We start from the raw sequence: 14,964 nt of genomic DNA, 5'->3' as shown, positions 1-14,964 counted from the left end.
GAGAATCGGAAGCAGCAAAAAGATCTGAAGCCAAGTGAAAACAATTGTTATATGGGGAAGCAGTCAGAAGCAGAACAGTAAAACCAGATTCTGATTGACCTTAAATCGTACGGAAATATTTGGAGCCGTCCGTCGTCTAAATCGAATGAACGGGGTAAAATTAGGAGACGTGGACACCGGTTCTTCTTTGGGAGCCCACACTAGTAGACAGGTGGATTTTAATCCCAGTTGCAAACATGCCTTTACTCCCAGTTTTCCAACCAGGATTGCGGATCTGGGCCGCAATTCCGGTTCAAAAAACACAACCAGAACTAAAACCCATCCTCGAGTCTAAAAAATAATCTAAAAAATAATTTAAATCCTGGCTCTCCTTTTGAATTCAACCATGAAAAATCTTTAGTCCCGAGTCGAAGACTTTTAGTCTGGATTGGTAACACCACCGGAACTAGTTCGAATTGGTGACACCAAAACCGAGTAGCTTTGGTGGCCGTAAAGCATGATTCAGAGAGCACACGTTGCTAAAATACATGTCCCCTTTCGGTGAGTAGTGATTTGCCTAGGTCACCATCTTCTTCATAAGTCATCTTCGGTGGGGGGTTTCATGATCCAGTTTTTAACATATTTATATATTTGGAAAAACAATGCAGAAAAGTTTTATCCTCATGAAACTCTCTCTACCCTCATGAAACTTTTATCATCTATCTCTTCATTAATATGGTGCCACATCAACAATTTAATATCTATGAAACTATAAGGTCAGTCTCAATGGTGAGTTTTATGACATTAATTCCAAGACTGTCATATCATATAAAATATGAAATGAAACTGAAATAAAACACTCACTCTTAATTGAGAGTTTCATTCTATAGTTTCAAATTGTTTTTGATATTTGGTACTACCAACCGAAATAAAAAGACCTTAGTGTATGTAAAATTTAGACCCAGAACTAAAAGGGCCTTCCCGAACCCCAATGCAACCTAAACTAGAGGTGCGAACCGAAAGTCGTTTTTCTACTAGTGCCATCTAGTAGCATTTTATGCTTTCTCTATTTTTAAAGTGCAACTATTACAATAATCTTCTAAATGGATCCTATAAATGTGTGTTTATTATATAACTAGGAGAATACCCCACACGTTGCTGCGGGAATGCGGTGGATTACGTGACATGATGATATTGACAAACAAAATACTTACATAACTTGCTAAGTTGACATTACAATTGTACGACTAGTGTATTTTAGTTGTATGTGATAGTGCATTGTTTAGTTGGACAGCTTGCATGTTAAGAGAAATATAATGACTTGCTGACGTGGACAATACAGGCTAGTGGATTTTTAATTATGAGTGATAGTGGATTGCTTAGTTGGATAGCTTGCATGTTGAAAGAAATAGGTAGTGAGGTTTAGCTTTATACGAATACTAGGTGAATTCTCTGTGCGTTGCTGCTGGATTTTCTTAAAAATAAATCATTATATACATAACATTACTATATGGTATTCAGTGTATTATATATGTATACATGTATATAAATTTGACTTGCATGTATTTTATTATATTAGATCTAGTAACAAACTGTTAAGTTAATAGAAGAAAAACTAATATTTGGTTACATTATAGAGAGATTGGTGATGGAACAAATAGTGTATGTATATGACTTGTATATTAATAGATTAAAGATTTAAAGTATTTCACATGATATAGATGATATGTCATTTTTTTAATAAATATGGGATGACATGGACTTAGTGGGCAATGATGTGGACACCTTGCATAAAGAGAGAATTCATCTAGTGGGATTAAAAATTTAAAGTATTTCACATGATATAGATGATAGGATTATTTTTTTGTAATTAATATGGGATGACATGGACTTAGTAGGGAATGATGTGGACACCCTGCATGAAGAGATAGAACATTAGTGAATTATTTAGTGGAAAATGATATAGACACCTTATATGAAAAGAGAATTATATAATAAAGTTTAGCTTTATAAAATATATGATAAAATAGAGGGAACTTTAATCTCGCGGACATCCTTCCGGACGACAGGAGGCCGGATCATTCTGCCATCCTTTCCACACGATCAGAGTCACACTCCCCAGGCCAACTGTAAATTCGTTGCTATTATGGTTCATCGTGGGCCATCGTATCAGTACTGAAGGCTGATGTGGGAGCAAGAGTATCTTTAAAAGACTAGGTAAAATTGTATCCTAAGTTACAAGATTTAGTCATTATATAAAATAAAAAACTTATTCAAAACATATAGTTTTACAACAACCTTTGTATAGGATAGCTAGTGAGGACGACGTGCTATATATGACAAGCGAAAGTCTATTAGCCGATGGACTTGTTCTGTCAATTCTATCCATCTTATAGCTGGTTTCCGCCAAAATTTTCCTTCAGGACATATAGCTGGAATGGAACCCATTCAAATTTAATCAGGTAAAAGGTACCACTACCGCAAAGAACAACTTTAGAAGACACACATTTTGATTACCAGAGGCGGACAGAAAATGCGAGTGTCTCATAAAACACACAATGATATTCAGTGGTGGACATCGAAACTTACGGAGACAAAAAAATAATAATAATGCCTCTAAAATCAATTAACAGTTACGGACATCTTAAGGTCACATCTTTATAAATAGTTATTTTTAGAGACGTGGCCTTAACACTATAAAAAAATAGAAGACATGTCCTTTCATTTTTCAGAGGCTGGCAAAAAAATTTATATATCTCCTGGAATATTTACAGAGACAGTTATTTTATCTATGGAGGCACCTAAAAATTATCCATCTCTGAAAATAGATTTATGAAGACGGTCATTATATTTATGGTGACAACAAAAAGAATTACAGCATCCGAAAAAGACAGGCATCTTAAGATATCCGTCTCTGAAAATTCCTATGAATAAAGGTGGATTCTAGGCATCTGTCTATAAAAAAATTGATTTTCTAAGATGGGCAGCTTGAGATGTTCGTCTCTATAAATATTATACAAAAAATAATTTATAACTTTTCCATATGAACTTGGATGAAGACAAAATTTGTATTAGAATTCTAGCTCTCAACCCGGTCTAAAACTTTATAGCTGAAAAGTTTGTGATTTGAAACTATTTAGACTCCTAAAAAATTGTTCTAAGTTCATAGATTTTGAAATTTGAAATTTAAAATTTCAAACAACCTCAGATTTTGACATGATGTATACCAAAGTTGTATGTTTCAATACATTGTATAAATTTATAGTTGAAACGTTTTTTTATTTAAAAAGCTGTTTAGAGTCCCAAATATATGTCGTATATTTAAAAATTTTGAATTTTGAAAATTGAAATTTAGATTTTCTAAATAACTTTAAATATCCACAATTTTCATACATAAGTTGTAGTGGCTGATGTGATCTACATGTTTATTGTTGACGAGGTTTTTATTTTAAGTGTTTTGGGTCTTAAATATTTGCTTTAATTCATATTGATTTTTTTTGACATTTTCAAACAATCTCGGATGGAAACACATCCTTCACAAAACTTGTAGTTCTGAACAAGATTACGAGTTTATTTAGTAGCAAAGATATTCAATACAAAATCATGAAATATTTATATAAAATATAGAATATTATATATACTCATAATTGATTTAGTGGTGTAGCGGTAAGGTTGCATAGGTGTTGAGTTGCAGGTCATGGGGTTTGAGTCCTAGGAATGATATAAATCTTTTTTAGCTTTTTTTCTAGTAATAATTAAGAGAGGTGGGCACCATAAGACGTCCGCAGATGGGCATTCCATCCACATCTATAAATGGCAATTAATAGTGTGGCTTGGTTGGAGGTGGACTGTCTGCTCGCCTCTGTAAATTAAAAACGCTGATATCTAAAAATATTTTTGGTAGTAGTGTAAGTGGCACACCTCTGTTAATTGAGGTCTAGCCCGCTAACACATCTTGGCCTACTAGGGTTCATGACATATATAATGGTGAGATAAAACCCTAACTATCACTTCGGCCTCCCAACTTGCTCAGCCCGTCATGATCTCCTTAGCTAAATCCGCACCGCTCTCATCTATCTCTATATGAGACTACCCTATCATGTCCCTGTTCACCTTCCAACCACCTACAGGAAGATCAGGCAAGGGCGCGTTAAATCGAGTTTATCAAAGGCCACCATTGTTAAGGTTGTGAGCATCATTGATGAGGAGCGGGATCTCTGCCCACACATGGTGCCGATTCTTAGAGTTCCACCACCTGAAGGCTAACGGTGCAAATTGAGCTTGACATATTGATTGACTATGTAGATCGAGTGAGGTGCAACACATCAGCCAATGATGTGTGGCCCTACCCCCTCACAGTGGCAGGGGGCTCTCCATGGTCACACGTGTCCATAAGCCGTGTGTCACCCTCTTCCAATGCATGCTTAGCTCCATCGGCCATGTCCGGGTGTAGGCTTTAGTACCCTTCTAGTGGTCGTTATGAGAAGAGGGTGAGGTCATGGTGCGACCCCGACGCAACTGAGGGCGAAGTGCAATGGTGCCGCTTTGTGTGGGGTGTGGTGGTGTGTCCCCAGCGAGGGTAAGGAAGCTAGCAGTAGGGTCTGAAATGGGCTCGTGGTGAGCCATGAGCAGGTTCAACTTGGGTCCCTATTTTTTTTGTAATATTTGGATTATAGAGGTGGACATTTATGACCACCTCTGAAAACATGGAGTAACATTGACATTTCAGCTGAGGTGGGGACATGCCTGCCTCTAAAATATGTTTGAACTGACTCTGTAAATTGTTTGTGTGCTAGTGTATGGTATCAAGATAGATGGTGTTGACACCGTTTTTTGGGCACGTGTCTAGGATGGCAAGATAAAGTGGCAGTATGCTGTTTATAAGATGAATTGCCGATGGGGATGGTTGCCGATGGAGGAGAGGTCGGACGTGAACAAGTCTGCAGGCAGTGATGTATTTATGCCGACGGCTATAGTGGAAGAGTCTGCCGATGACTATGATAAGGAGTCTGCCGATGATACGGAGGAGGGGTCCGGAAATTGCTGGTCGGATTATGGAAGGATTTTTAGTTCGTCACGGAAGATAGCTCTGTTATTTCCTTATTTATTTAAGTCGTTTTGCATACGGATTCCGTGCAATTTAGAATTCGAATTCTAGTCGTGTTTAGCTGTAGCTCTTTGGGCAGGGTATAAATATGAACCCTAGGGCCTTGTAATGATCTATCAATCAATCAATCAATCAAACACACGTTTTTACTCATATTCCAGCATCTACTTTTCGACGACTTCGTCATACTTTTTCCTTTTATTACGAGTTCTTAGGAATTCGTCGACTCAAGCTCGGCGTGTTCTCGAGTTCCGCGTGAGTACCTCTTAGCCGTGACATCCGGGCGCATCGCTGTTGTCAGGACTAAAGTATTCGAGTTATCACCTTTGCCGATAGTAAGGTCAAATCGGCTGGCACGCCTTAAGTTTGAATCGGGTATTAGCCCTTTGTGTTTGCAGATCAGTTTTGCATCAACAGATGGCAACGAATTGGATAAAGCATAGGCAAAAGTAAACATTCATCTATGACAAATTGCTTATCATGTACAACTAAATACTCGTACCCTTACTGTAGGTAATATCTTCTACCTGTATCCATACACAACGGGTATGATACCCATGATCATTTCTCAGGCGGTAAGGCCTTCTACCAAAGTGGCCTCTAGGCCCATGAAGTCATTCGTTAACAGACCGAAGTGTATGGGCAAGCGTACCCTGTGGGGCCTAGTCATTCAGTGCTAATCTGGGAATTTAATCTACCCCTATGTTTGGTACTTGTTGGCATTTCTTAACGCAATCACTAAAGATAGACAAAAGCCTAATCCCTAGCAACAACACCAGAAATGCTTAATGACATTCGTTAGTGTAAAAAGAAATATAAAAGATTCCGCAAGCGCACAGAACATCATCGTAGCATTTTATTGGGAGTATTCCAGGTACCGTTATTTATATTTTACCACAGGGAAGCTAGGGTTAAGAATCTAATAATTCACTATCCTACATCTACTGACTTAGAGTATCAACTAGACTAAAGCATGGGTAAACAATATACTATAAGATAAATCAATTAAGTGCATATAAGAGAATTCAATGATAAATGTATATATAGTTATAGTGGGAGGACAACGAGAAAGATCAATGTTTCTTTGTACTTCTCTATTACTTAGGTTCTAAGATAACAGAATATGAAAAGGTATAGCAATCATACAATGGCACTTTGGAGCAACAATACCTTTCCGACTCTTGAAGAAGACTGGAAAGAAAGTAGTCAGGGGAAGGCTACCAAAAGCTCTACAAAACATCAATCCGAACGTGGTGGAATACAAAGGCCTGACAGGTCTGTCGCCCCTGGGGCTACCACAACTATCCATGGGACTGAGCGCAACCTCAGGTAAACTATAGCCTAGACACCACGTCTACACTAGCGTTTACTACTCTAATTACCTTGCATAACTAGAGCACCCAATACGAGCGAAGATCCCATACCAAGATATAACAACTACACTAATCATAAATAGGCGTAAAGTAAATAGAGAAGAATATATTAAAGCATAAGTCTTACAAAGAAGAGATATAAAAACATACTGAAACTCTGAAGACTCCTCCAGAACCGGAGCATAGCTCCGCTCTCCCTAACTTCCAACTAGAACTAATCTACTACATTGGAATGTCTAGCCCTAATTCTCTAGAGAAGAGAGGTCATCTATTAGAGGGACGCCTCTACAACTCATAATGATTCTCCTCCAGGGGGTGTCAGGCTTGTATTTATATGGGGCATTTGACCCCTCCTCTACCTTGAACTAGTGATGTGGTACTAATCTTTCCACCCCCTAAGAGGAACCATAGCCCTCGAATCAAACCGACTTGAACGTGTGCTCAAGATTACTCCTCAAAGGCGGTGGAGGCAGGATCAGTGAGGTGGAACCTGATTGGTTCCCCTCCTCAGGCGGCCGCCCCTGCCCTATGGTAGGTGGGCCCCAGCTTTTAGGGCACATCTTCGTGAGTCTTCTAGATTGTTCTGGAGTTAACATTCGGGTCTTCTCTCTATGTAAATCTAACAGGTGAACCTCCTTTTGTTCTTATTCCGAGAACCCCTTATAGAAATAGACATTCACCAAAATTTGTGGAATTCTGTTAGTGATAACCCCTATAGCTAGAAAGTATTCTGATTTTAGTGCTTTCTCATGCTATGTTGACGGTTACTTATCTACCGTCAACAATACTCAATTGTGTATCTTTTTTTGTGAAACTTCAGCTGTGTATCTAATGGACCAAGTGAAGGGTCGAGATGGCGGACTAGAGGGGGGGTGAATAGTCCTTTCTAAAACTTATCGCGCCGGCTAACCGAAACAAATGCGGAATTAAAACTATCGGTCTAGCCAAGACTATACCCCTCTATCTAAGTTCTCTAACACCTTGAAAAGATCCTAAACAAGCAAGCAAGGTGCTACCTTAGCAAGAGCTCACCTAACCAATTCTAGGAGCAAGGTCACACAAACCTATGCCACTAGTACTTTGCAAACCGGGGGAGCTCCTACACAAACTAGTGAGGCAAAGCGCACAAAGCCTAAGCTCACTAGCAAGCTCAATAACAAGGCAACTAATGCCAAATTAGAGAGGGCAACTTACTTAGCTACACACCTATGACCGGTGAAATGGAAAAGCCCTAGGTTATACCTTTGCCTTGCGATTTCCATTCCATCTCCTCCAATGTTGATGCAACACATGCACCAACCAATCATCAAATGATATGATCCACTTCATATCATCACGCGACCGTATTGGTTCATTGATCTTGACCTCACTTGCTCTTCACCGTTGCCTCGGTCCATCGGCGCCAAGTCTTGCTCAAGCTTCACCGTCACACGCGGTCCCTTGCTTCAAAGCCTCCGACTTGCCCTTCACTCTTGCAACCGGTCCATCAAGCCAAGCCTCATCTTGATCTTCTCCACCTTGGTCACATGACTCCATGTCATGTCTCATATGCAATGAGCTCCTCCATCATCACATCATCACCTGTGGACTAATCTCCTGTGTATCTCATATAAACACTATTAGTCCACCTAAGTTGTCACTCAATTACCAAAACCAAACAAGGACCTTTCAATCTCCCCCTTTTTGGTAATTGATGACAACTCTACAAAGATATGGAAATTAAGCTTTTTCAGGCTAGCACTTCACACAAGTGTAAATTGCTAACTTGATTTAGATTTTATGCTACTTATCCAACATTTAAGCTCTATGTCAAAATTTGGATAAGCACCATAAAACCCTACTAAGTGCTAAGGTGTATAGAATAAACCTTTGTAGTTCGATACCAAGTTCGATAGCACTTGAAGCATTCGATGTACACCATTCTTAGCACCATGTATATCTAGACAACAAAAACACTAGAAACCCCGTGAGATCAACATTAAGAGCAAGGGTCTAGTTTTTTACTTGAGAAACACAAGTCTAGCTACCAACCTATGCATGCTAGTTATCATATCATCAATCAAGTTCTATAACTAGCATACACCACACAAGCATGCATATTGAATTTAAAACTTATGCAATGCAAGCAAGCACATGAGTATGCACATATCAAATGCAAACAATCAAAGTTCATGAGCTTGCTCCCCCTACTTGTGTGCTTCTCTTTTGTCCAAGAATTTTGATCCATCATCTTTTCTTTTAATGTTGCTCCCTTGTCCATGTCCATATTTGATCTCTGCCCCTTGAAACATATCTTTTGTCACTACAAGAAATGTGTTCATCAATGACGAATCACTAATGACGCTTACTATTTTCGTCACAGATTTAGGTCATTCGATGATGAAATTAGTAGCTTCGTCATGGTTGACAAGTGACGGAGCTTTGGCATGAAGAACAGTGACGAAAATGGAAACAACATCATTGATCATCAAAACTAAATCGTCATAGATTGTTGGCAAGAGTGGGTCCCATGGGCATGATGTGGCACCATGGTGGCACCTGTTGGTCCCACGTCGTTGACGTGGCGTCATGGTCCCACAAGTGGGTCCCTATCGGTAGGTCCCACCATCATGACATGGCGCCCTAGTCCCTCCGGCGGGTCCAATCGTCATGACATGGCGCCGTGGTCACCCCGATGGGTCCCACCCTGTTGACGTGTCCAACCGTCATGACATGGCACCGTGGTCCCATCGATGGGTCCCACCCTATTGACGTGGCAACAGGAATCTGCTGTGCGGAGTTCTCCTCTAGTTTTTATTTTATTTGGAAAAAACTCCTCTAGTTTTTATTTTATTTGGCAAAAAAACTTGCTCCATAGGAGCTTGGATCCCAAGCCCTATTACTGCAACCACAAGTGAGTTACCACCAGACTACTCACTTGTTTGTGCTATAATCTTGTATGTTTCTTTATTTGTTTAGTTATTAAACCAAACTCTATTTTTTATTTCCCCAAAAAAATTAAAAAAATCCTCCATAAGAAGGTTTGAACCTACAACCTATCGGTTTAGAGGATGCTACCTTTACCACCAAACAAATGAAGCTTTTTTTTTTCTATAACACATGTTTGTTTATTTGTACACAGATTATTATTTTAATCCATCCGACTTAATGGGCCCTATACCCATGATCCATCATCACTTTTACGTATGCGTAAGGTGCAGAGAAACCATCGCCGCGAGTTCGTTCCTAGCGGCTACGTGTATGTATAGGGTGCTCAGGTGATCGCCGCTGACGCGTGCATCCCTAGCAGGTGATCATCGGCGATGTCGTGCGTCCTCAGGTGATCGTCACGTGCATCCTAGCTGATCGTCGTCGTGCGTCCCCAGGTGATCGACGTCATGCGGTCCAGTTTTGAATCCTCACCATGCGTCCTCATATATTCTTCTTGTGTGTATATATATATATATATATGCATGTGTACGTGTGATTGGTTTTGAATTTTTTTTTGCATATATACATATATCCAGCGGCAGGCGTGCGTGGGAGAGTGTTCTGCCAGCTAGCGTGGCAGTGCAGCGACCTAGCGTGGTGATGCAGTGGCGGCGTGCGTGGGAGTTGCTGCAGCAGCAAGCGTGAGGCGGACAGAGCAGCGCGTGTAGAGATGCATTGAGTAGCAGCGGCACGCGTATGATAGAGATGTGGCAACGCGACTTAGGCGACGTTGAAGGTTCGAATTGTAGGCTAACATGTTTACCTCATGGTACTGATAGATAGTGCAGTGCAAGTGCCTTTATGCTCTGCTTACATGTCAGTTAAGGCTATACTATCCTTAAAATTTTCAAAATCAGTCAAATAAGCTTTAAGTAGTTTTGGACGGTGGTTTTGTCTCTTTTTTTATTTCTGTTGAATCCTAGAAAAATCATAGTAAATAGAAAAATTATAAAAATAGAAAATTTAGTTTTGTTGAACTCTACATGAGTAGATCTATATAGTGAACATATATTATGGTATGATTTAATATAAACTTTTTGTTGTAGTTTTAGGTCTATGCTTTTTTATAATTAATTTGAAAGGCACCTAAACTTAGTGACATAAGTAAATGTATGTCATAAAAAATGCCTTAATGCTAGTCTAATTGTATGTGATGACAATACTCGCCATGTCATAAGGATCATGTGTCATAAATTTTTTTATTGATTTTGTAATATTGTTGTCCATGGTGGCATGTGGGTCTAACCATCAAGACGGGTCCAGTAACACTGTAGGTGTCGATCAATTAATCTTGTCCATAATCCTATTTCATTCTACTAATTGATAAGACAAATAAATCAAGATACATATAAAATATGTAAATAATATTTATTTTTAATTATTTCAAATATTAAATAATTGTACACCTATACGATATGAAGAACAATAAATAAATATTATCATAATATATGTGTGTGGTTGAGTTAAGTATTAAAATGATAATTAGATATTAATATATTTATATGTACACCTATTATATATATATATAATAATATAATTAAATATGAATATATTTATATATACAAAATTTAAGTTTGAGTAAGTGGTCTCTTTATTTTTTTATATATACTCAGTGATGCATGTAAAGCATACACGTCATGATTCCTTTATTTTGGATCAAAAAAATTATGAAGTCCCATTAACTACGAGTTCGCATCCGTTTTTCCCTCCCCACCTCCCGTACGTCTCCCTGAGTCCCTTCCTCTTCTCTTCTCTCCAATCCTCTTCTCTCTGCTAGGGTTAGCCGCTGCTGCCGCCGCCGCCGTCCGTCATCAACTCGCAACTACCGCCCCAGGTCGTATGCTGTCGCCCATAGCACGAATCCTCGAAGGGGGCACCACCTCCGACGGCAGCGAGTCCCCTGCGCCGAGGGCGGCGACACAGCAGCAACGCGCCGCGCCTCCCCTCCTCGACCCCTAGGCGCTCTCCTCCACCAACTCAGAGGTGCCTCATGTCATTTCCTCTTTTTCTCTCCCTCTCTCTCTCCTCTCTCTCATCCCCCCAAATCAGAGGGTAGCGGCGGTGGCTCCCCTGACCACGGCGTGGATCTGCATCAGGCGGCCATGCAAGCGCCTCCTCACCGACCGGCGGCAGCGCAGGCGCACCCTCTCCGACGCACTGAAATTCGCTGGCGAGTACGAGCCATTCACCCTTACGTACAGAGATGAGTTTCTTCTTCTCCTTTCGATCCACTTTTATTCAGCCCCTTCCCTCTCCGAAGTCCCCTCTTTTATTTTTTTCCTTGTTTGTCTTGATTTCTCCCTGCCGTAAGTAGATGTAGACATGCAGCATCCAACAGTTCTAGTGCTAGTCCTGCTCTTTCATGGCCGCCTGATTACTGTAGTCCCCATCCATGGCCGCCTGGTTATGCAGTTCACTGCTATTCTTGGCGGATGGTGTGAATGGACATGCAGCCTCTCCACTCAATCTTTAGCCGATGGCCCTTTGGATTAGGATTCTTTGTATCATAAATATGTTTGGATTTAGTTACTAGTACTTCCCTAGTTTTGTATCACGTTTTCTGAAAATCATCCTTACCAGATTCTAAAAGCTAGTTCTATCAGTGTGCATGGTTTTAGCAATTTTATTAATAGTGCCAGAACCAATATTCTAAATGATACCGTATTTTAGATCCAGCACAATACATGCTCCTGTGCATGCTACTTAATTATTATAACTTTGTTTGTCGTAAATCAGAGAGGAGTTTATGATATTTTTTTGCCTGAATCAGACTCACAAGTTTAGGAAGACCATGGATTTTTTATGGTAATTTTACCAGATAAGTTAGTTAATAGGTTACCTGAATCAGTATGTTTTATTTTGCCGGTACAGGAACTCTTATAGTGTTTGGCACACTTTTTTCACTTAATCCAGCCCCACGTTGACAACGTCACACCCCGAATGCTACAAATGACCTGACAGAGGGCATACTCTCCTAGAGTTTTGCTCTAACTCATGATGCCAAAAATCAGTTAAATATGCCCTCTGTGCCAGATTGTTATTTGGAATACTGGGTGTGACATTGTCGTGATGAAGCTATCAGAGATGTACTTTTCTGCAGAATGATTTCTTGTTTCGATGACTTTATCATGTAAATGTAAATATGTCAGATATCAGCTTACTGATTCCACCTTTCTACTCACCATTTCTTTGGCATTGGAATCAGGCAACAAGAGATTTCAGCTTATTGATTTGGCAGTATAATTTATTTCTTGCATAGTGCAGATTAAAACCAGTATAATTTATTCTCTTGGTGTGCTCTCACTTACTCATAGTCGCATTTTCAGTTCATTAGAGCAGCCCCTCTAGGCACGGGCGATATGGTTACCACGTCAATCTCAGCAGCAAAATGGTGAGCAAAGGGCTTCCGGCTAGTGACACAACAATAGGTCACTATCTCTCGAGTTTACCGATTTTGGACAGAAAAGCTATGCTAAATTCCATTGTGGTAACTTGAGGATGCCATTGTCGTAAATTAGATATGCCACTATGGTACCTCGTGTTGTGGTAAATGTCAGTGGGGGTATTTCTTCATAAATTGTAGTATGTCATTTGTGGTACCTCGCTTTTATAAATGTTAAATGATATATTGTGGTATTCCTTCAGAGGTAGTATTTTAATAAAATTAATACACCATTACAGTAACTCTTTTATTTGGAGTTACTATATTTTGAATGCAAACTCTTGCTCGGAACTGTCTGTGTGACTGACCTTTAGTCATCTGCACTCCTGATGTATTATGTTGCTTGTTGATTTTCTATGATTCTTTGCTGACTGAAATTTGTTAATTTTTTATGCAGGATACAGCCATGGATATCACTCAGGTTCTGCTAGATGCTCAATCTCCAGATGCTAACCTTCGAACAGTAGGAGAAAGCAACCTCACACAGTTCCAGGAGCAGAAGCTTTAAGCTACGCTCAACTGTCTGTGTGACTCAGATTTGATGCAAACCGTGTTATAAAAAAAGACATGTTGTAATTTGTTCATTTCAAATCAATGTCTGTTCCAATCTATGTGTCCTATCACTATTGATTATACTTCTATTCTGTACAGGTACTACTTTCTCAACTTGGGTAGCAGCAACAATAAGATCTGAAGCTTTCTGTACAAGTACCTGCAGATGGTTTTGCTGTGATCTTAGTGGCAAATTGTTGTGATATTCACTGAACAGAAATGGGAGTGCTGTTGCTGGTGGTTGCCTGTGGCCCTAGTTTAGTAGTGTTACTGTTGCTAGTGGTTGCCTATGGCCCTAGTTTAGTAGTGTTACTGTGAATTTGGTTGAGTTGTGAGTCAAGTACTGATGTTAAGTACTGATGTCCCTAGTTATCTTGCTACTGATGTCAAGTTAGTTGTGAGTCAAGTAATGATGTTAAGTGAGTTATGCAATAACTTATGTTGCCACTTTGTGGAATCTTTTAGTCATTTCAATGTTATTAAAAAAATGCATTTTTCATTCCTGTGATAAAAAGTTCACTTCTGTGATGATTTTATTTTATGTTCTGTGACGATCGCATAATATGATCTGTGACGAAAATGAGAACAAATCACAGGATGCCACGTGGCAGCCAACAAAGCCGACACGTGTCACACGCCACATCAGCAAATAGCCATATCAGCACGACACGTGTCGTTTGCCACGTCAGCATGACTCGTGTCAGGTGCCACGTCAGCGTGACACCTGTCGGGCTCCACGTCAGCACGACACGTGTCATGCCACGTGGCCTGCCACGTTAGCAGACATGTCAGCTGCCAGCGTGGCAAATGTCGTCTGTTAGGCTAACGAGACAACATGTTATGACGAAAGCAACGTACACCCATGACGAAAATATTTTGTCATAGAATGGATTCACTTCTATGATGGTACGTCTTTCGTCATAGATTGAATGCACATCTATGACGAAATTATGCATTTTGTCATGGTAGTCAATCTATGACGCTCATTCCATGACAAACGACTTTTCGTCACAAATTCGTCACAGATGAAGTTTAGTGACGATGTTGGGGTTTTCTGTGATGAAAGTGGAACATCATTGATGAGCAGATGTCTAGTAGTGTGTTGTCCAACTTATCCTATGATCATATCTTTGTTCCAACTTCTCCCCCTTTGTCATCAATTTCCATAAAAGGTGTGATACCAATTAAATCAATTGATACCAATTGAAAAAGTGTGAATCTCATTGTGACAAAGGATTGCATTGGGATAGATGGTTGAGGCTTGAATCTTGTATTTTTGATGGACATCACCATATGTGTTGGAATGACATTACTTGAATTGCTCTTGAGATACCACTTAGGATCTTTGACTTTGATACCATTTGGTGGGGCACTCCCCCTATGTCATAGCATGGGTCATTCACTTGTCAATCTTGTTGGTGAGGGAACTTTCTTTGCTTGATGATCACTTAAAGTTGAGGATCACTTGTGGAACCACCTTCTTGTATGATAGATACCATATGTATAAATGTGATATCACTTGAAATATCTTGTCCGATACC

The 14,964-nt window shown here is 39.8% G+C and overlaps 1 long non-coding RNA gene across 4 annotated transcripts; it reads left to right on the top strand.

The window, feature by feature from the left end:
* Positions 11,164 to 13,926, top strand: LOC110431867. Of its 4 annotated transcripts, none has more exons than XR_002449346.1 (3): positions 11,164 to 11,603; positions 12,756 to 12,820; positions 13,269 to 13,926. It is a non-coding gene; the product is annotated as an uncharacterized LOC110431867 (long non-coding RNA). The 4 variants fall into 4 exon arrangements; XR_002449345.1 differs by having other exon boundaries at positions 12,756 to 12,857; XR_002449344.1 differs by lacking the exon at positions 11,164 to 11,603 and having other exon boundaries at positions 12,651 to 12,820.

Source organism: Sorghum bicolor, chromosome 1, assembly GCF_000003195.3.
Source record: "Sorghum bicolor cultivar BTx623 chromosome 1, Sorghum_bicolor_NCBIv3, whole genome shotgun sequence".
NCBI classification, from domain to species: Eukaryota; Viridiplantae; Streptophyta; class Magnoliopsida; order Poales; family Poaceae; genus Sorghum; species Sorghum bicolor.
Note: the sequence above shows the minus strand (reverse complement) of the source record. Positions and strands in the feature narration are given on the sequence as shown.